The sequence below is a fragment of the Amblyomma americanum genome, chromosome 8 (assembly GCF_052857255.1).
Source record: "Amblyomma americanum isolate KBUSLIRL-KWMA chromosome 8, ASM5285725v1, whole genome shotgun sequence".
Classification (NCBI taxonomy): Eukaryota; Metazoa; Arthropoda; class Arachnida; order Ixodida; family Ixodidae; genus Amblyomma; species Amblyomma americanum.
In genome coordinates, this window is record NC_135504.1 from 121,273,373 (window position 1) to 121,294,134 (window position 20,762).

Genomic DNA, 20,762 nt, shown 5'->3' on the forward strand with positions numbered 1-20,762 from the left:
AAATTAGTCATTAAGGTTCTTGGGTTGGTGGTGCATGCGGCACCTGGTAAGCATAGCAAAGCATTCAAGTGAAAAATGAAGTCTCATTCAGAAGAATGCTTCTTTGGATGTCAAGCTGCTTGTTTCCGGGCACGCGTTCTAAATATGCCAACAGCATGGTACACTGCAGTTGTATTTTCTGCAAACCACAGGGTAGTCCACTTTATGTGAGAAAGTGAGGCGTCTTTGCAATGTGGATTAGAGCAAGACTAACCTGTTATTTTTTCGTCTAGAATGTGTGTGCCCTTTGTCAGACGTTTACACCTCAAGGGGTATGCTGCACGCGGTCTGGCGCAAACTATGTACTTGTTCTTAATTAGCAGTGTTAAAGGATGCGCTATAAGTGTCCGAATACAAAGTTGAGTAGGACTCTTCCCGGTCAGTAACTTTTAAAATGGGTGTACTTTTCATATATTGGTTTCTTTACTCTACGTTGAAATTCCACCGTATTGTTTTCTCTATTCTGAATTAAACTTAACTTTAAAAGTTCATGCACGTTACGATGCTCCTCGAAATGTATTGGCGTTACTTTAAATCTCCAAATCTTTTCTCCTTCCAGTTGATTTTAGTAAAGAAACTCTTTTAACTTATGTAAAAACAATGTAAGTCAAATATGTGCCTTCTAAGAGCTTCCTAAATAGTGATCACGCTTCCTAAGAGTGCACATATGACTAGTAAAAAATTGAGGGAACTATAATAAAGTTACGCTCGATGAAAAGCCAATTTAAGAAGAGTCTGGTCTCGGAAAAGACTCAGGCGACATTTTAAAGCAGGCTTCCAAGAAAGAACGGAAGCATGTTTCGATAGAGCGCATTGTTAAGAGAGGCCATAACTCTTTCGTGGTCTAAGGATACTCAATATTCAGGAAGCTGTTAATATAAATAGCCGCGTGTCCTAAATTTCATAATAGTGTCGCGGTCTCAATGAACACAGTGGCCCCAATCATTCTCCAGCGTCTCCGCTTTCCTGCCCTCCAAGGAGAGCGCTGACTCAAACGCCCCAGAAGATCAGACACCATGAACGATGAACGGCCGGGATGCAAGCGGGCAAGTTAGCGGATAAAGCGAGTCATGGGCGATCACACCCTATAAGCCGACCACTCTCTAGAGCAGGAGAGTTGTTTAACGTCGATCTCAAGGCAGTTTGGGTTAACTCCTTTACTATTTTATGAATCAGTTGTAAATCATCCGGTCAGGGTAGCTTCGCTAGTTACGAAATTTACTTTCTTCCATTATCTTGCTTCCCCTTGTGGATCTTAAATCCGTATTGAAACATCTAAAACAGATAATGGAAATGGCTATATCCATTGAGCATGTAGTCTACATGAGGATAGATTAAGCACTAATGAAAATGCAGATTTCTTTTACTTTGAACGAAATTTGTTCCGGGTGAGAAAGCATGCAGCTTCAAATTAGGTCGACTTCATTTTCTAATAAAACCAATATAGCCGCCCTTATTTCATCGCTCTAAATTACCCCCCGAAGCAGCTGAGTTCTTCGTCTATTCCGCATTCTAAAGGTTGCTGTTTCGGTCCTTATACGCCGTTTTCTCGGTGTCGCATCTTAGTAACCAAATATTCCGCCGAGAACTGTTCATGTGTATACCATCGATGAAACCGTGTTGGCGAGCTTTTTCCATGTACTGACGACGGATGCGTAGGAACCCAAGTCGTCAATACTGCTCCATTATGAGGCTGATAGTCCTATCCCGATTTTAAATATTTCATTAGCTTTGCATCAATCCTTGAAACTCATATGTGGAATCCTAAAAAACTCGTTGTAGCTAGTCGATGTCGCAAGCAATGCCTCAATGCGAGCACTCAATAATGCAGTCTATTCAGTCTACAATACGATGCCATGAATGATACAGTTTATTCAGTCTACAGTCCGATACTAATTTGTGCTTGTTCAGGACAGTGACCACTTGACTGTTTGTTTAAAATACCGTGCATATTCCTGCCGTCCAATTTATGCGCACAACCATAGCCCGAACTGTGAACATTCTATGGCCCACGAAAGGAGGACAAAAGCACGTGTGACGTCTTCTTCCCTTTCCTGCCTCAACTCTGCCATCAGACTCATCATCATCTGGGGCCAGATTATGCAGCTTTCAATTAGGAAAATTGTCACAAACTTGTCAAAAAGGCATCAATAAGCCTCGCTCCTATTGGTCGGTCGTAGCCGACGGCCATTTTGATTTTTGCGTCATGGGTGGCTACAGATTACGTCACGGATGTGGCAGAAGTGGTGACGTTGCACAACTAATTATGCAGCCCCTAACTGGCAGTTTTTTGTGACAATTTCGAGGCGGTCAATTTGATCGTTGCGTTTGTGACAGAAAATGGCGGCGATGTACGCGGGGACACGACTGAGGCGGCTGCGCTGGCGCGAGTAACGGCGAAGGAGGGCGCACGAAGACGCGTTAGATAATGTTTGACTTGCCGGACGAGCTGTTTCGACGCCTTTTTCGACTGGAGAAGCAGACTGAGGAGTGGCTGTGCAGTGAAGTCGCCGATGAACTTGGAGGTTTGCGTGCGAGCACGCTGCCGGTGCGGCGGCAGGTGCTATGTGCACTGCGGTTCTTTGCTACCGGCGGCTTTCAAGCTGCCGTTGGTAATGAGGCGTACGTCTGCATCGCACAACCAACAGTGAGCAAATGCGTACAGCGCGTGTTGGAGGCAATTTGTAAAGTTAGCGCGCAGAAAGGGTGGGTTCCGTCGTCACCTCTGTGACACGCAGCTACATATAAATAAGGTACGCTTATGCTGGTTAAGCACTTTATTTTTCCCAGCAAATGGTACTTCATGGTGGTTTAGTGTTTCCTAAGAGAAAAGAAACAGACAACCACACATCACATAATGCAACACCTCACCTTTTGGCATTTTTGTCATCGATCGAAAAGCCGAACAACACAAGACATCTACAAGTTGTCTTCGTCGATTTCGCACCAAGCGCTTCTTGCAAGTTCGCTCGGTAGACACGTAGCCTTCACTGCATTCGTTCAAATATTTCTGCGCACTTAGGTCAACCGCACAGTAGCTTGATTTAAGACGCCTTGTAACAAACAACACGGCGTGGGATGAGCTGCTTTCGTGCAAAGCGGCTTGACATTTTACCGCCGTCAGCGCATCCCCGCGGCAGCAAAGAGTACCCCCCAGAAAATTTAAAAGTACATCTTGGAACGCTTTTTGTTTTCCTTAATATTTTCGAACTTTAAACACAATCTTTTGGCAAAATAAAATATTTGTTATTTTGATCGCTGCTCGTTCTTTATTTATTTTTAGAAAATTTAGCAGACGGCCACTCGCCATGCAAAAAAAAAAAATTCTCTGGGGTCACCGACCTGCTGTAATTGGCTGATTCCTCGTTGCGCCAACCGGTGACGTCTCATCGTTTCATCAATTTGACGTCACTACCAATAACTTCTGACACAATTTGTGGCAGTTACGTAATACGGCTGCAGAACTCTCTCTCTCTCTCTGATAAGGGTATCCGCACCATCTGCCGCGCGGGGCTTTCTTCCACGTGCCTCCTGCACGCCGCCCCGTGCACGTTCGCGTTTAGAGTAAAACTCTGGACACTGACGCGTGCCCCCCGTCATCCTAGCTTGTCATTCGTAAACAACAAACGAGGAAGGGGATGAGCCACAAATCCACTACACCAATAGCGACGGGGCTCTCGGATACAAGGTAAGGAACGGAATTGGCTCCCACGCACTGGATAACTATATGCCAGAGAGACGCGGCAAATGCTTTTTCCGGCGCTCGTTCCCTCCTTGAAAGACGCTACTGGTAGGCCACACAGCAGTGCGGGCAGCTGGGGGACATCGGGCGCCTCTCCAGAGATACCTCCATGCACGTATTGCACGCAGGATCCGAAGTGCACACGCGCGCTAGCCGGCTAGTCGGAGACCCGTAGCTGACTTTAACGCTGCACTGTGCCGAAGTACAAGTACTCATCCGTGTGGAAACCGTACACGCAGCGCACCAGGTAAGACTAAGGCGTCAGGGCATTCCGCGAAGACGGCGATGGTGCGTCAAAGGCCCTCTCAATTTCCCCTCTGCACTGAGAGTACGGGGTCTCACTGCTTACAATGGAAAGCAGCTACGGCGGGTGGCGGCGTCATAGAGAGGAACGGCATTACACCGTTTTCATACTGCTGTCTCTTGTATCATTAGTATCGCCGCATAATTCAACAGTCAGTAAAGTCAGAACTGATGTGGACCTTCCATCGAGAGGGCGGTATTTCTGAGGAAAGCTGATCGCTTCAGTAGTGGCAGCAATCTTATGGGGGGGGGGGGTTGAATAACAGAGCACCCCTCTATTCGCAGGCGGGCGCGCTTATTTCCACATTTACTTTCAGCGACGGCATCACTGCCGTCGCTGTTGCTGCCAGGCATGATAAAGTAACCTCAGGTATTGGATTTTTCCGGCGTTTGGCGTAGCTACTCAACGCAAAAATGGCGGCCGCAATGCGGCAGCACTGGACGATTTTTTTAAGGCTTTCGGAGCCAAGACGTCCAGCATCATTAAAGAAGGTGTATAAGTCCTAATTGAACTAGCAGCGAACCTAGATGCATTTATGAGTGACGGGAAAACTAATGTAGAAAAAAAAGCGGCAACTCACTCACTAGAATTCGCGCTGAGCTCTGTAATATGAAAGACTCAATTTACTGTATGACCGAAGGATTTCAGTATTCAAGAGCAATGTAAAAGCTTTCGTGTTAAGCTTGCTGAAGGGAAAGCACAAAAAGGCTGTTGTCAGCTAACAACTGAGCTGCTCCAACAGGAACTGAATGAGGCAAGAAAAGGTATAGTAGAGTTCCAGCTCTTAGAACAGAAACATCGATATATAGATGCTCCGAATAGTTCCGAATGATAACGTAGTCAGTATTTTGCAGTATTGTGCTTGGCGTTTGGTTTAGCGAACGCAATATTCGTGTGATACATAGAGCCCGTTCTTAGCATACGGACACAGAAGATCTCATCGTCTATTTCCCTATTACGTCAGTCCGAGTTAAGGTGCGCAATGTTTCTTAAAAACAAACGACTACGGGTCTTCTTGGTTTCCAAGAAAACAAAATACTGTATGTAAATGGACATCTCTTCTAACAAAGCGCTTCTAACAAAATTAAAAGCAAGCGATAGTGCCAGAAAGCGAAAATATGATTTGTAGCGATAGCTACATTACGGTAGCATTTCAAGCCTTCAGAATGGCGGGGGCACTTGACGTTGGCGGCGCTGCCACCATCACGTGGTCACGTGGTTGTTCATGTCACGAGTCACGTGGTGCAGAGCAGCTGCTGCAATCGAAGATGGCGAGTACACGTAGTTGTGATGTGCTCGAATGGAACTGCAGAGGCCTCTCCACAAAACTGGGAGAGCTAAAATCTCGACTTCGCATGAACAAGCTCCAGGTGTGGGTCTTGCTACTGCAGGAGACCAATGCCTTGCCATCCATTCCGGGGTTTAATGGATACATATGACTCCTTCAATGAACGGCCGTCGTGTGCACACTGTTGCCCATCCGGGAAAGGCGGCGGTTTACGTTGATGCGCGTTTTCCTCAAGTTCGCCTCTGTCTAGAAAACTGGTGCACCTCATATTAAGAGGTAGTCGCAGTGGCTGTGAAGCTCCCCAAGGCAACTGTTGTGGTCATGTCATACTATGTAAGACCCGCCGGTGGAGCTCCCTCACACATTAATCTAGGGTGGCTATTAACTCTACGACGGCAGCACCCAGGGTGGCCATTTTTTGTCGGTGGTGACTTTAACGCCCCTCATCCAGACTGGGGGCACCCCACTTCAATCCCCCGTGCTATGCGTGAGCGGGACGCATTCGCGGAAGCGCTGTTTGTTTTACTCAACTATCCAGATTCAGCAACGCGGACTCAGCGCCATGCTCGCAATCCAATATATGCTCCAGACCTTACGTGATGGTCAAGACCCTGGACTCCATCGCGGCACCTGAAGCCAGACTGCTGGGGTATTGACCACCATCCTATCATCATCGATCTCCATCCATCAAGGGGCCGCCGATTACGCCGTAGGTGTTCTGTGGTCAATTGGGACACGTTTCGCACCATCGTCGAAGATCTCTCTCTGCAATCATCTACACTACTTGTGGACTGCATACAAACTGCGCTGAATAAGGCTACTGCTGTCACCTGGACCGACGTGAATCGCCCGGCGCAGGATGTGGGTCTGCTTAACCTGTGGGCTGCTCGCCGGCAAGAGGATATGTCAGCTTCCGGAGACCCAACTTCTGCGCAAGCACGGAAAAGGTTGAGTTACCTTACTGCCAAGGCTCGCAGATATGAAGGCGATCTCTCGCGACGGCAGTGGCATGCGTTGTCTGAGCAGTTCTCGACAAAGTCATCGAATGCTGCTCTGTGGCGAGCGTTTCGTGCAATGAAACATGGTTCCCGTCGTCCTGACACAGCGCCACAGCATGCTTCGCAGCTTACTTTGCTCCGGACGATTTCGCCGGAGAGGCAGCGCGGAAGTATTTCCGCAATTATGATGAGTTGCCTTCAAGGGTCATAGGAGCTCCGTTGGCTGTCATTCCAGCATATGTCGATAAGCTCCCATCTACTGCCGACGCCGAGAGAATTGCAAGCCCATTTTCAATTCCCGAGTTGCTTGCAGCAATAGACGAGGCCCTTCGGAAGACTGCGCCCTGTCCGGACTCCATTCCTTACGAGGTTTACAAGAACTTAAGTTCCGCTGTACTGCCTCAACTCCTCGCCACCATTAACAAAGTATGGATAGAAGGCGTCGTACCAGAAACCTGGAAATCGGCTATTGTAATCCCCATACCAAAGCCGAGGAAGCTGCCGACAGACCTCGGAAATTTCTGGCCTATATCGCTTACACCAACATTATGAAAGCTTACCGAAAGAATGCTTGCCACACGACTGTCGTGGTGGCTTGAGCACCATGGTTTTTACCATCCCGCCCAAATTGGCTTTGGCACGTCCATAGGTACAGAAGATGGACTGGCTGTCTTGACGTAACCATTTCGGGCCTCAACTCACAGCCACAATGTACGTACTGTACTGGCCATGGACGTTGAAAGGCGTACGATAATATCAGTCTTGCTGCCATCGTGGAATCGCTTGACATGCTGCATTTCCTCGTTAGAGTGCGCAGTTTTTTAAAAATCATTCCTTCATGGCCGACACTTTGCCATACGCCTCAGTGGTGAGGCCGTCGGATCATTTGTGCCTCTTCAGGGCGTTCCCCAGGGATTGCTGTTATCGCCAACCGCCGTAAACTGGCTGCAACACCAATTCGTCTCCATCTATTCGGAACTCCAATTCAAGAAAGTTCGCCCGTAAAAATCTTGGGCTTGACAATACACGAGTCAGGAACCGATACTGCTTGGCTTTCTCGGGCTAAAACGCAAGCAATTCAGGCGTTGGGTCTGATTAGGCGCATTGCTCCTAAAACAGGCGGAGGCCGCTCTCTTGTAGCACGACAGTTGGTCCGGGCGGTTGTGCAGCCGCACCTCGTTTACCAAGCCCAATTCCAGCATTTGACGAGGGCTAAATGGGATCGTCTAGAAGCTGTTAATCGAGAGGCAATGAGGGTCATCACTTGCTTTCCCCGCATTATCCCGATCGTGGCGCTCCAAGAACATGCGCAGCTGAATACACTAGATGATCTGGTGCAGCAACGACGCGATGCTCGCCGCCTAAAGGCAAGCGTTACACACACAACGTAAGCACAGAGGGCATATGCTTCATCGCACTCCATTCTACAGCCGCCCCCGCAAGTTCTTCCTCCTTGCCGTTTTGTGCAGCTAAGCGACAACAAGCCAACTGACCTACGTCAGCCATCATCTACATACGCGGCATCGTCGTTTCGCGACCGAATTACAGAGCAAGACGCCAATATGCCGCATGGCTCCATCGTCATGTACATTGACGCAAGCATCCAGGCCTGCGAAACAACAACGGCAGTTTACTGTCCTTGCAAGCCTGCTCTGAACAAAACGTCAAGGTTTCGCCTCTCAGAACCTCCTTCCTCCTTCTGTGCTGAGATGCTTGCGGTTCAAGAAGCACTTTGCTCTGTGGCCGCCGTTTTCATGCTACCCACGGCCCGCATTGCCATTTGCACCGACGTCCTTCAGGCCACACGCACACTACGAAGTGTCAGTCGCACCCCAGAAATCTGCCAAGACATCCATCGTCTAGTGGCACGCATCCCGCAGCAAATCCGTATTGAGTGGGTCCCGCGTGATCTCCTGAGCGCACAAAGCCGCGCAGATTCTGCGACCCGCCTTTCGACCCCAACCTCGTCTTTGCCTAAAGTCCTCACTCTGGATGACACCACTCATTTTTTTAACAAGAAAGGAACACCTCCGGAGCCGCACACGTGCTCTAATCCGTCCGTGTACGGTAACCCTGCCCCGTGGTCTTACCCATGCCGATGAGGTTGCGTTTCGGAGGATACGGGTCGGGGTTGCCCTAACTCCAGCTGTGACAGGCAAGTGGCCACATTTCAAAGATTTATATCCCCGCCCCGGGTGTCCAGTCTGCAAGAACAGAGACTGTGAGCCGGATGTCCACTACCTGTTGTGGAACATCCCGGCGCTTAAGACGACGAGAATTCGGCACCTGGCGGCAGTGGGACACTCACCGGACAATCCTGATTGCTATATTGCCTGGACACAGGGTCCATATCATCGTTCACGTCTTGATTTAATCAAATTAACCCACCTTTTTTATTTATTTAAGCATCTTACTCATTTCTCACTTCATAGTTTTTATGCCCTGAGGCAATAAACATCGCTTCAAAAAAAACAAACACAGGGAATGTTATTTTCTTAACTTTTGCTGTCGGTCAAGAGGAAATTAGTGTCTTCTTTTCTTCATTCTTTCTCGATCTTTTTTGGTTCCTTCGTTTCGTCTCCTTTTTTCTTTATTTTATTCTTTGTTCCTCGCTTCCTTCTTACCTTTTCGTTTATTTTTTATTTCCCCCGTTTCTTATAGCCACCGCGATGTCTCAGTGGTTATGGGGCTCCGCTGCTGAGCTGAAAAATGCGGCTTGGACCCCAGCCCGCAGTGGTCGAATTTAGTAGGAGGCAAAATTTTAGAGACCCATGTACTGTGCGATGTCAGTGCGCGTTAAAGAAACCCAGGTGGTCGGAATTTCTAGAGGAGGTGGTCGAAATTTCTACGGCGTCCTTCATGGTCTGAGCCGCTTTGGGACGTTAAACACCTAAAAAAGAAATCAAACCAAATCCCCCATGTTCGTCCACGGCTTTATTCGCTAAATTATTTGCTTCCATTCCGTATTATTTCTCTCTCTCATCAATTATTTTGCCATTATCTCTCTCAAAACCGACACGGTGCTCTGCAAACTAAACTGCTTTTCTCTCTTTCGCCCCGCATGCCGAAATTCATTTCAGGCTGTATCGCGTAGGAAAAAGATCACTGCTGAGCGCAGCGAAGCCGTAGTACCTTTCAGAGTTGTTCCGTTATATTCTCTTCAAGCACTCTGCTACAGAGGGGACCTTTCGAGAGGGTATTCAAAAAGCTGAAACGACGAGCAGTGAAGTAATGACGAGGTAATGAGTGTCCCTCATGCAACACCGAGGTTTGGGACTCCGAGGAGGTCTTGCTGAGTTTGAAAAATTAAGTGACGGGCATGTTTATGAAGGCGTGAACAATCAAAGGTCAGCAATAACATATGTACTAAGAAGAGAAACAACGGTATATGAGGATTAACTTCCAAAAAAAAATATTTAATTTGGCGCGAACAGATTTCTGTTAAGAAAACCATTGTGGCAAACGGGAGCAGAGTTGCAAGTGTTAACACCGCTATCGAGAAAAAGAAGCATTCGGATCATTCACGAAATCACGGCAAAGCGGAACGTTTGCCTTTGAAATGGTTTATGAAGGTGAGCCGAGGAGATAAAGAAATGTTCGGGGATAGGTTGGCCGCAGCTGGCACAGTACAGGACTGAACGGAGACCATACCCAACAATTCTGGATAAAAGAATTTTTTCAACAGGGGAGAGTTTATGACCCAAATTTTTTCATATATTGTAAGTTTCCCTGTAACCTATAACAAAGAATATACCAAAAGATCCCCCGCAAGCAGGCTTCCATCTCTTGCATATTAACGTTTTTGCTATCGCTCGAAACGTTCCCCGTTTATTCTCCATGAAATTTTCCCCATTTATTTTTCACTTCTCGCATCGAGCAGTAAAAAAACAGAGAAAATTTTTGCTACGCATCGGGGGAATGGACCATTGTCTTGAACATTTCCATAACCGTAGCTTACAATATTTGACTCCTCAAACTTTTTGTCCACGAGAGATGGACAAATATGCAAGAGGCGTTTGCCTTGCATTGGCGTATTCAGGCTGTTGATGATATTGATGATTATGAAGACTGCAGACGTTTAGAATTTTTGGTAGGGAGAACACAACACGTTTTTGCCATTTGCCAGTCGTAACGTCTTTGCACGAAGATCGTTGTTTATAAGGAGCACTCTCTTGTCATTTGCATTTTTCGATACGATCTATCCGAATAATAAACAATTACCAACTAGCCTCCACAAGACCTTCTTTTATTCCCCATCGCTTTGGCATGTCATTGTTTTTTTTAATTTTCCTCCCCCAGAAGAATATTGAAAAGCACTGCGTTCTATTGCAGCTTATGCTTTAAAGTTCTGAAGCGTTGGTGACGTGGTCACGGATAAGTTCTTCGATCATAAATGCTGCGCAGAGACGCGCTCAGTTCTCCGATTTGGTGGTCCCTGCCGTATCCCTCCACAATGCTGCATTGTTTTAGGCTGAGTGGAAAATCTCTGATAGTATGGACCACTACGCCTCTTATTTTTCTCTTCGCGGTATCCGCATGTGCGACCTCCGGAGAGCGTGATAAATGATGCGGAGGGAAGGAGACCGCTGCCGCCAGGTCACGCAGGCTTCCGCACCCCAGGACCCAAGCTCAGCAGAGAGGCCTCTGATTAAACACCACGCCGGCGATATGAGCTCCGGCGCAACCACGACCCGGTGCACTTGTTTCGCAAGTAGCACTTTGTATACATTGATTTGTTTCTTGTGGCGACGCTTCACACAGTGTAACGCTGACGCCAAAAAGCGCAGGTTTTGCTCCGTTCGCGGATAAATTATACCTTGCATTCCCGCTATTTTATGATCTTCAGCTGGTGAACAGCCCCTACGATTCAGAGTTTTAAGCATCGCTTTGAGAATGCGTAGCTTTGATCCAGAAGACTATGATGCTCTTGTTAGTTGTTATGAGGCAACCTGGCCAAAAAGCGGCATGGAATATGTGTTTTTCACCCGCACAAGGTGGGCACAAAAAGCCTAAATTGTGCTCCAAGGTATTGTTGGCGATGCACATGCTTTGCACGCTTTAGTTGATACCGTACAAATTTACCGCAAGGCCAGTGGAAACCATTGACCTTTCGTTATTTCAAGTGAAAACATTACTGGGTGTATCTGCTGGGCAGCAAAGTGTATTACGCGGTTGCATGGGCTCCAGGTCGTTCGGTAATAATACCAACAAATGGAGAATTTGGGCCCTTACACATGCAAGCATTGTAGGCGATTTTTTTCTTTTTCACAACGCCAAAATGTTTAACCACCACACCCGCGTTTGGCAAACTTATACTGCCGAGTGGACGTCGTCTTTTTTTTTCTGTGTTGCCTAATATGTTTCAGCTCTAAAGGTCGGCGCGCAGTCACGCTCCGGATGCAGTGGACTGAAATAAAAGAAATGCAGCAGTAAAGCCTAGCACTCTATACATTTCCTTTTGTAACTTAATCACAATATTTCATCAATCGTTCCTTTAGTTACGTCGCTTACGTCTCTTACGTCCCTTTCGAGTAGAAACCCTTTCCGACTAATGCGTTCCACGCCCACTCGCTGCTGCTTTAATGTCCAGGTATAACGACAAACTGAGGCTGAACGCGTAAGCTGTCAGATGTTCGAAATTTCTAGCGTCATTTATGGCAAACGAAAATAGCAGGGTTGATTTTGGGAACACGAAAAAAGGTTGCAGTTTCTTTTTCTCGGCATTTGTTATTAACTGGCCCGCCGCCTGAATTAAGTGATCTTCACTGCTGCAAACTTTTGAGAGAAGTCCTTCAGATTTCGTGGGGATTGTCTGCCGCAACAAATTCGTCTAGTAATAAAGTTTGTGTTATACGTGACCGTCCCAAAGAGTTAAATATTTAAGGCAAAATTTTCTGGCAATATTATCCGTGCTGTACATTTGTTGCTTTCACCCACGCATTTGCATTCAACGCACGATACTTTCTGCAGTAGTGAATGGAAAGAGAGGTTTGAATCTACTTAAAAGTTTCTTAATGCATTCTTTTGCGCATTGCTACTACAGCAATCTTCAGAAAGAGACAGCGCAGTAAGAGACCGCGCAGCGTCAAAGGATGGAAATGGAAGAATGGAATGGAAAGAATGGAGCGAATGCACTGGACCAGACTGGTCCTGTGTACCCGCCTTCGTCCTTTGTCGCTACCTCTTTCTTAGTGAAGAATCGTGTACACTTGGCGGAACTGTCGTTTCACTGCAGTACTACAATTTTAAGTAGCCCTTTCGATATGTGTATCATTTATGAAAGAAAGCGCCTCTCTTGATAGGTTGAAGTTACACCAAAAAATTACCTAAAAATACAGCGCCTTCTTAATCTCTTGTAGGCTTCTTTAAAAAGGCGCCTTAGCTAATGATCAGACTTGCGTTTCCTCAAGTCCAGTTTTAAGCAATGTTCACATTTCCTTCTGGAATATTCGTGACGAAAGGGATGATCTTAACAATGACATCTGTAATAGTATATTTGCATTCCTCCACACACAAAAAAAATGCCGGTGGCTTAACTAGGCTAAAGCTGGTATTCAGCGAAAAGCGAGCACGCTTACTAGGCGTCTGAGGCTCGTCCATGGCCGCTCCGTTACACGCTCGTGACAGCCGTTCTATATATATGCCCACGCGGCCACGTGGCTATGAGGTGGCATCACACGTTCTTACGACAGCCCCATAAGATGTCATCACGTGGCTTCACATCACCCCATCGGATGTTCTTAAGGTCAAAGGTCAACTAAAGGTCATAGGCCAAGGTCAAGGTTCAAAGGTTCGGCACCATAACTGTACCACATATGGTCATAGACGGCAATCCTTGGTTGGACTGAAGTTCGTTCAAGGTCGTGGTGCTGCCTACCCGAGGACTGTTTTAAATAGCGTAGTGAAGCTTTTGGCTTCAAAAACTGTCTGCCTAACGGCGATTATCTGTCACACGTTGAGTGTTTTTTTCCAATGTAACCAATCTACAGGTGTGACCTTTGACTACAGAAGAGGAGCGCGAAGAAGGAACGTCTTCGGAAGCGGAAACACGGGTCAGCACTCATGCATTCCTGCATTGAAGAATTCTAGGCGTAGCAAAGATTACATTCTTACTTATTTATCATTTCGCCCTCGCTACACTATCTGTTTGGCGTCCTGCTGTGCCTAGTTTGTAGACCGACTGCATGAATTGCCAGTGGTCCAGGGCTCGATTCGCAGAAAACGAAAAAGATTTCTAACCCTGGGAACTTTCTTAGAAAGGTGGCCTGAACGCTAATAAGTAGTTATTTGTTAACTTCAACCTACTGCAACATTGGTGTTTCCCTTTAATACATTGGTCCATTTAGTTGAGGCTTCGGTGCGCTTAAGGAATTTACTACGGTTTGTTAGAAAATGAAAGATTACCCTCGATCAACTATATGTGTGAAATTATCCAGATACACATATCACATTCCTCTCACGCGCATTGAAATTAGAATGAATCATAGCAACCAGGAGGCTTAGTGGACGATTTTGAATATATATTGAAACGTACAAATGAGGTAGAAACCAGTAAGCTGGTTGTCTGCGGGATGTTCGAACGTTGAGCATGATACTCAGCACGCATGTTAGCTTCAGTAGAACGCCGCAATTTCTTGAATTTGAGTTTTCTTTATTCATTGATACTCTCGAGTTCGGAGTTCCTGTCGCCTTGTTAGGTTAATGGTATTGAGAGTAGCGATCTGTGCATGCTAAAGTCGGCGATGTATTTGGTAGTTCCTAAGTAGAATGCCCTAGTGAAGACGTGGTAGACGACACGTCCGTGTCATATTGTTGGCACTTAGACTTGTCTTTTCTCTCACGTAATTCTCCAATATTCCTCATGAGGAAAGTGTACAACAGCTCTGTCTTACCGGTACTCACCGACGGGACAGAAACGTGGAGCCTAACAAAAAAGGTTCACCTCAAGTTAAGGACAACACAGCGACCTTCGGAAATAAAAATCATAGGTGTAACGTTACGAGACCGGAAGCGGGCAGAGTGGGTGAGGGAACAAACGCGAGTAAATGACATCCAAGTCGAAATCAAGAGGAAGATATGGGCTTGGACAGGGCATGTAATGCGAAGGCAAGATAACCGCTTGTCTTTAAGAATAACAGACTGCATTCCAAGAGAAGGGAAGCGTAGCAGGGGGCGACAGAAGGTTAAGTGGATGAGTGAGATTAAGAAGTTCACGGGCATGCGGTGGGCGCAGCTGGCAAAAGACATGGTAAATTGGAGTGGCATGGGAGAGGCCTTTGCTCTTCAGTGGGCGTAGTCAGGCTGATGATGACGATGAGGATGAATTCTCCTTCTTCAATTATTCGATGAACCACAGGTTTTCTACTTACTTGATGTTGAATTTGAAATCCCCGTTATGATCATTGGCTGCTTTCTGTCCAATTGATTTTTCGCTGAATGGTATTTCAGGACCAACACTGCGTGTAACGGGATTCATGGAAAAAAATCTTCTTTGTAGAATCGCGACTTATGTAGACTGCAAAGAGAACAACAGTAATATCACCGCACCTGACCTGTACAAATCACGCGTGACCTACTCCCGATATTGCTGTTATTCTTTCGTTCTCGATGTCAATTAATATTGTGACTTCCCTCTTTGTGCAATGGTCATTGTCTTTGTTCTTATACACGCGGAATGTCGAACGTGAGCGACAGTGTATGCCACTTACTTCAGGAGACTTCGAACCAGTCTCGCGCGAAGAGCTTCGCAAAGTAGGCACAGGCCCCTGCAATGTGAGGTTGTTCATGCACAGGACGTCGCCAATGTATACACCCGTTTTCGAACCTAGCGCGTGTTTTTAGGATGTTAAGAGAGCGTGCCGCAATCGAGAAGTGCCACACATATGCAGATGTGTAGAAAGCGTACCATCTGGTTCGCTGCGCATCGGTGGTGGTTGACTTGACGGCTGCATCTCACTCTGTTCTTTCGTTTACCCCTTCTCGTGGGAGTGGTAGCGCTTGTAAGGCAACATCTCGTGTTTTTTTTTGTCTTCAATGACTTTTTTTTGCCCCTACCTCTTGTTCTTTGTCGAGTGCATGCTAAAGCTCCCTCTGGCCGCCCGCGCGGCGTGCGCGGGTATAGGAAAATGATAATTCGCGGAATCAGCTTTAGGTAGCTAAATTTAGAATGCTTCAAATTAAAATGACAGGCTCTTAAAGTTCGCGTCCAATGAGGACGCTCAGTTAAGAGAGTTTAGTGGCTGGTATGACAAGTTTCATGGAAGACCAGTATAGAAGATGGGGAGGGTAGGTTACCTCCTGCGAGATTTAATTCCGCTCCGCGGCCCGATGGCATCCCGAGACAATCACTACTGCCTTTGACTCCATGTGGTGTGTCTTATGAGACAGATTTTTGTTTTATCATGATACGGGGTTTCTGGGGTTCGAGCTGCTGAATTTCTGAAGTATGCGCCTAACCCTACGTAATGCTCCGTGGAACCACAAGCACTTTTATATACTCCATGCGCGTGCGCTAGGAGCGCAGTTATTGCTAAGTGAAACTGTTAATAGCATATCAGTCAAATTCAGTGATATTCTGCATTAGACAGTTTTAGTTGACCGGAGCGGCATCCCGTTCCGCTCAGGCAGCCCAGCGGGAACACAACTGCGCATGCGCAGGCCGCTTGGCCCTGAGCGGGCTACCGGAGCGCACCTCCCGTTCCGCTCGCAGACGAGCCTTGCGAGACGGCCCCCTCGGCAGCGGAGCAAGATGGCTGCCCCCACTGAGTCAAGCATGCAGAGTTCGCCGTCGAATTTTTTTTCTGTAAGCGGTGCTAATTCGTCGCAGCAGAGGATGCGGAAACGCTTCCGTATCGACGAAGATTTGCTGCTTCTTCAGTTAGTAGTGGCTCAAAATCCATTCCATTGCCCGGAAAACTGGACAGCAGTGTTAAAAAATGTTGTGTTTGCTGCGGGACGCGAACTGACGCTTCGTGCGATCAGGTGGGTTACTTCGGCCAAGAAGACCGAGCCAACCTTCGGAAGTAAGTGGCATGTTATGTATGTATACTGAGCATATGTATTCCCACGCCGACACTGTCGCAACAGCTGCCACATTTTTTTTCTCGCGCGCACTGCGCATTTCTTTCATCTCAGATCCGGAACGAAGGAGCAGTACACGGAGAGGGATCAGCTGCTCCAGGAAATCACGGATATGGCCCGGGATGTGGGCTACATGCTCAGAACGGTGCCGAGAAAGGCCAGTTCCACGCTGGCAGCGAAAAGGAAGCTGCCCACTGGTGAGAATAGCCAAGCGCAACAAAACCGGCTCGCAGGATGCAAAAATGTTTTTATCGATGATGAGCCAGAACAAAACACCCAGTTTACGGATGGTAAGCATCTCCGTGTTTTTCCGCTCGTTGTTTATTGTTCGCCTCTCCTGAAATGGCATTTATGTCCACAGCGAGGGACTGACCTACGTGTAATTAAATCAAGGAGTGGAGATTTACGATTTCTTAGTTAGGCAGACATGAATTCAAGTTGGGGTAGACTAAGACGTTGGCGTGAAAGCATATGGCAGCTTTTTTTTATGGCGAGTTCGGGGGTTAGAGGTGGTATTCATAAAATTTTGGTATTACTTTGTACAGATTGATTTAATAAATCCCAGGAAAAGTGTTGCATGCTACTTGTGTCAATGCAAACGAAAAGTGGTTATTAAATTGTGTTCTTAAATTGTATTCTACCTGTTTACCTTCCTATCGCAAGCATAACACAGGCGCATTTCTGCATGAAAGCTGTGCATTTGCAGTAGTCATGCCCCTGTAATGACCTGGTCAGTGTTTGTCAGTATATACAAACATGCAAACTGTCTGCAATTTTGTAAGCTTCTACGTATTATTAATATTATGGGAGGTCGCTAGCATTTATGCTTGCGGATCTCTATGGGTGCATGTATTAGAGCTTAAAATAATTTTTAATACATACTGTCCTAATTTAAAGGCATTGTATAGCCTTCACGTGCCACGCACTGAAGAGCAAAAACTCCCCACAATATTATATGCTTATCACATTGAAAGCATCTGCAACAAAAAGAGTCATGTGTCAGTGACATCACCTGCAATTAGAAGCGTCCGCCAAAATTGCACTTGCACTCCATGAATATGTAGCCAAATCTTCATCACTTTAGTGAAAACATGGCATTTGCCCTCGAGGGGAGGAAACCAATTTGAAACTTTTATTTTTCCAAAGCTACGAGATATTTGGAGATAATTCTGACATAATTGAACTTGAAAGAATAATAATGAAGCTAAGATTGCAGATGAGAAAAAAAAACCTAAAACTGAAATTAAAGTATTTGAGAATTATATGAGTTGCTGAAATCATACAAATATTCACAATATCTAGCACAGGAATATTAATGTTGCTCTGACAAATACACTTGTCTTTGATTCATTTCCGAAGGTCAACATGAGTCATCGGCATACGAACAGCTGCTGCTGGCAATATACAGCGGGGAGGAAGCAGTATCCCCCTCTGTTACTGCTGCTGTCCCACAACAAGAGCCAACAGGCACCATCGAAGGTGCTGGCAATGTGCTAACCCAGCAAAAAGAACGGCCCAGGAAGCGACCAGCGAAACGACGCTTGGGGCAAAATACTTCAAAAGGTAAAACAAGAAAGACATCAGAGAACCTATCAACAAATCTCTTTACTGAACTGTGAAATTTCCATCTTCAGTACCTGCTCATAACCAATGCATTGTAAAGTTGAGTGTAGGTGAGGACAACACAACTGGACAGGACAGGCACTATACTCTGGGCCTTTTTTTGGTAATGCAGCAGAGGTTAGTCAGGAAAGAGGTAACGAGCATTTATCCCTGTGGTGTCATTTGAGTTGGGCCTTTGTTGCTCAGGCTAGAGGTGCAGGGGGGGGGGGGGGGGGGGTTGGACTTTCATTGGGATATAAAATGCTTTGCGCTGTTAGAGCATGACCGCATACCCAATATTTTTTTCATATCCTAACATGGTTCTAGGTTGGAGACGTGGTTCTATCTCAAAAGCTTTTTGTCATCCCGTAGCAGTACTGGTGAAAAGTTGGATAAATTAAGTGGGCCTTGAGAAGCTATGGCAGCAAGTTCAGGCAGTCCACCGCAGCAGTGGTGAGGTGGTTGAGCATCCGCCTCGCATGTGGAAGGTGCGGGGTTCGATCCCCAGTGCCGCCGGGTACCCACCAGTGATACATTGGGTGCAAGTTTTCCTGTGGTCTGGTGCTCTGCTTATTTAGGGTGAATTGCTTGGCATATGAGTCTCTCTGGCCCCACCTTGAGAAGTCGAAAATACCTCGTACCATGGCCCTCTTTGGCCATAGATGCCCTAGCGCCATAAAAAATCCATAATCATCATCAGTCCACTACGAAGGGCAAATGTTGTGGGGGATGATGACAACTAAAGTGCACATGTTCTGGAGACTTCAACACATGTTTAGCACAATTCTCACTGTGCACTTGCCACGAATTCAAGGCCAAAACTTTTGAATTTGCGGTGCAATAGGCATACTGGTATTTAAGGTCAAAACACCCAGTGAACATGCTACAGTGATGTCAGATAGTAGGTTCCCACTGGTTTTGGCAAGAGCAAGGCCTAATTATAAGGTGAAACACACTTTATGAAAAGTAAGTAGAGCTCAAGTGTTGAATGGTATGAGTGAGCTACATGAAGGGCGTCACACAATAGAAAGCCAGCACAGTTACACCAGCTGAGAGCAGTCACAGGAGACACCAAACTGTCTCTCCCGCACAGAGTGCCACAGCTGCAGTGAACCACCACAGTTGAGTTTCCCTTTAAGAGACTGCGCCAGTTACAATCCCCTTCAGATGGCGATGAGAGGAAACACCTTGTTGATGATGAAATCGGGGTTTCTTGATGACCCGGTGGTTCTAACTCGCAAACATTAACATTACTCGAGGAAAGGAGAAGGTTAACTATTTATTTACAATCTAAATAAAACGAGAAGAAACGAGCAAGAAGAAAACAATTTACAACATGACTGAACCTTTGATTAGATGAATTCAGCCCTGGTTCAACCCACAGCGCTTACTTTTAAACCCTCTGTCTCCGCCCTTAGCGGGGACAGCAACCAATAAGGTAACTAGTGACCCTTCTCACCAATCAGTGGTTAGGGAAAGGAATATAAGGTTTTCGTCAACTAACACAGATTGGGGAAAGAATATTGACTAAACAATAGTCGGGAAAGGAAAGGCAAAACTCTGCAATTCCCTCCACCAGACAAACATTTCAGAAAGGAGATGTTGCAAGCACACAAACAGCACATACACGGCTACCATTTCCCATGGCAAAGGCAGGGACGGGACGGATGGGTTCCTTTGCTGGCAACGCGCTGATCACGATACAGCCGCCGCCGAGTCCTCATCAGGCGTCCTTCTGAGTCTATGTGACTCCACAGGTGCGGCATTCCTCGCGAACACAAGACCGACTGGCGCCACGGAAATTTAATCGAACTTCACAACCACCCAGCCACATTCCTTTGCAATGGTGTACTATTACAGTAATAATATTCAATCCTGCGTCTTCACACACTTTGACACAATCATGGTGTTGATGCTGACATGTGCCCATGAGGACTGCAGATGATCACCTTTAACCATTCCACTTCTATATAGCATACTGAACTACACTCGAAGGCAAGATTCACATACAATGGCACAATCATGTTGTTGACAACATAGGACTGGGCATGCACCCATAAGGAGGCTGCAGCAAAACACCGCTGAACCACTTTCCTTTTATATGGCACAAAATGACTCTATCACCATGTTAAAAAGCACGTCTTCACACAATGAAGGAATCATAGTATTGGCCATATTAGAGTTCGCACATCCTCAAAAGGGATTGGACAGTGTTAGGGAAGGACAAAGTTTTTAGTATGCCACTCCTTGAAATTCCTCCTCGGGTCATACATCGAATGGTCATCTCTTTTCTTTTATTCTTAATCTTGGTCCACCACAATGCTGTAGCAGACCTGGCATTAAACTACATTTAGTGCCCACCATAGATATTTTCTTTCCTCTGCTGGTCTTACTCAGTGGAAAGAGTGTCAAAGCTGTAACATATTTTTGTGGAATAACTGCAGCCAGCTGAGGAAAATGTGGTTTGCGCAAAGCAGAGTTCATGTTCTCCACACGTGATGAACACCTTGAATGCTAGCATTCATGACAGTGTTTGATATGTGTACAACTCCTAAAACCGGTGTCTTACTGGTTTTTGCTATTATTTTGCCATTTTCATAGGCATTTCGTAGACTTCAGTACCTTGGAATGGAGCTGTTGACAAGGCGAGAAGACAGCGAGTTCAAAATAAAAATGAAGGAGCTAGAAAATGAAAAAAAAACTTGAGCA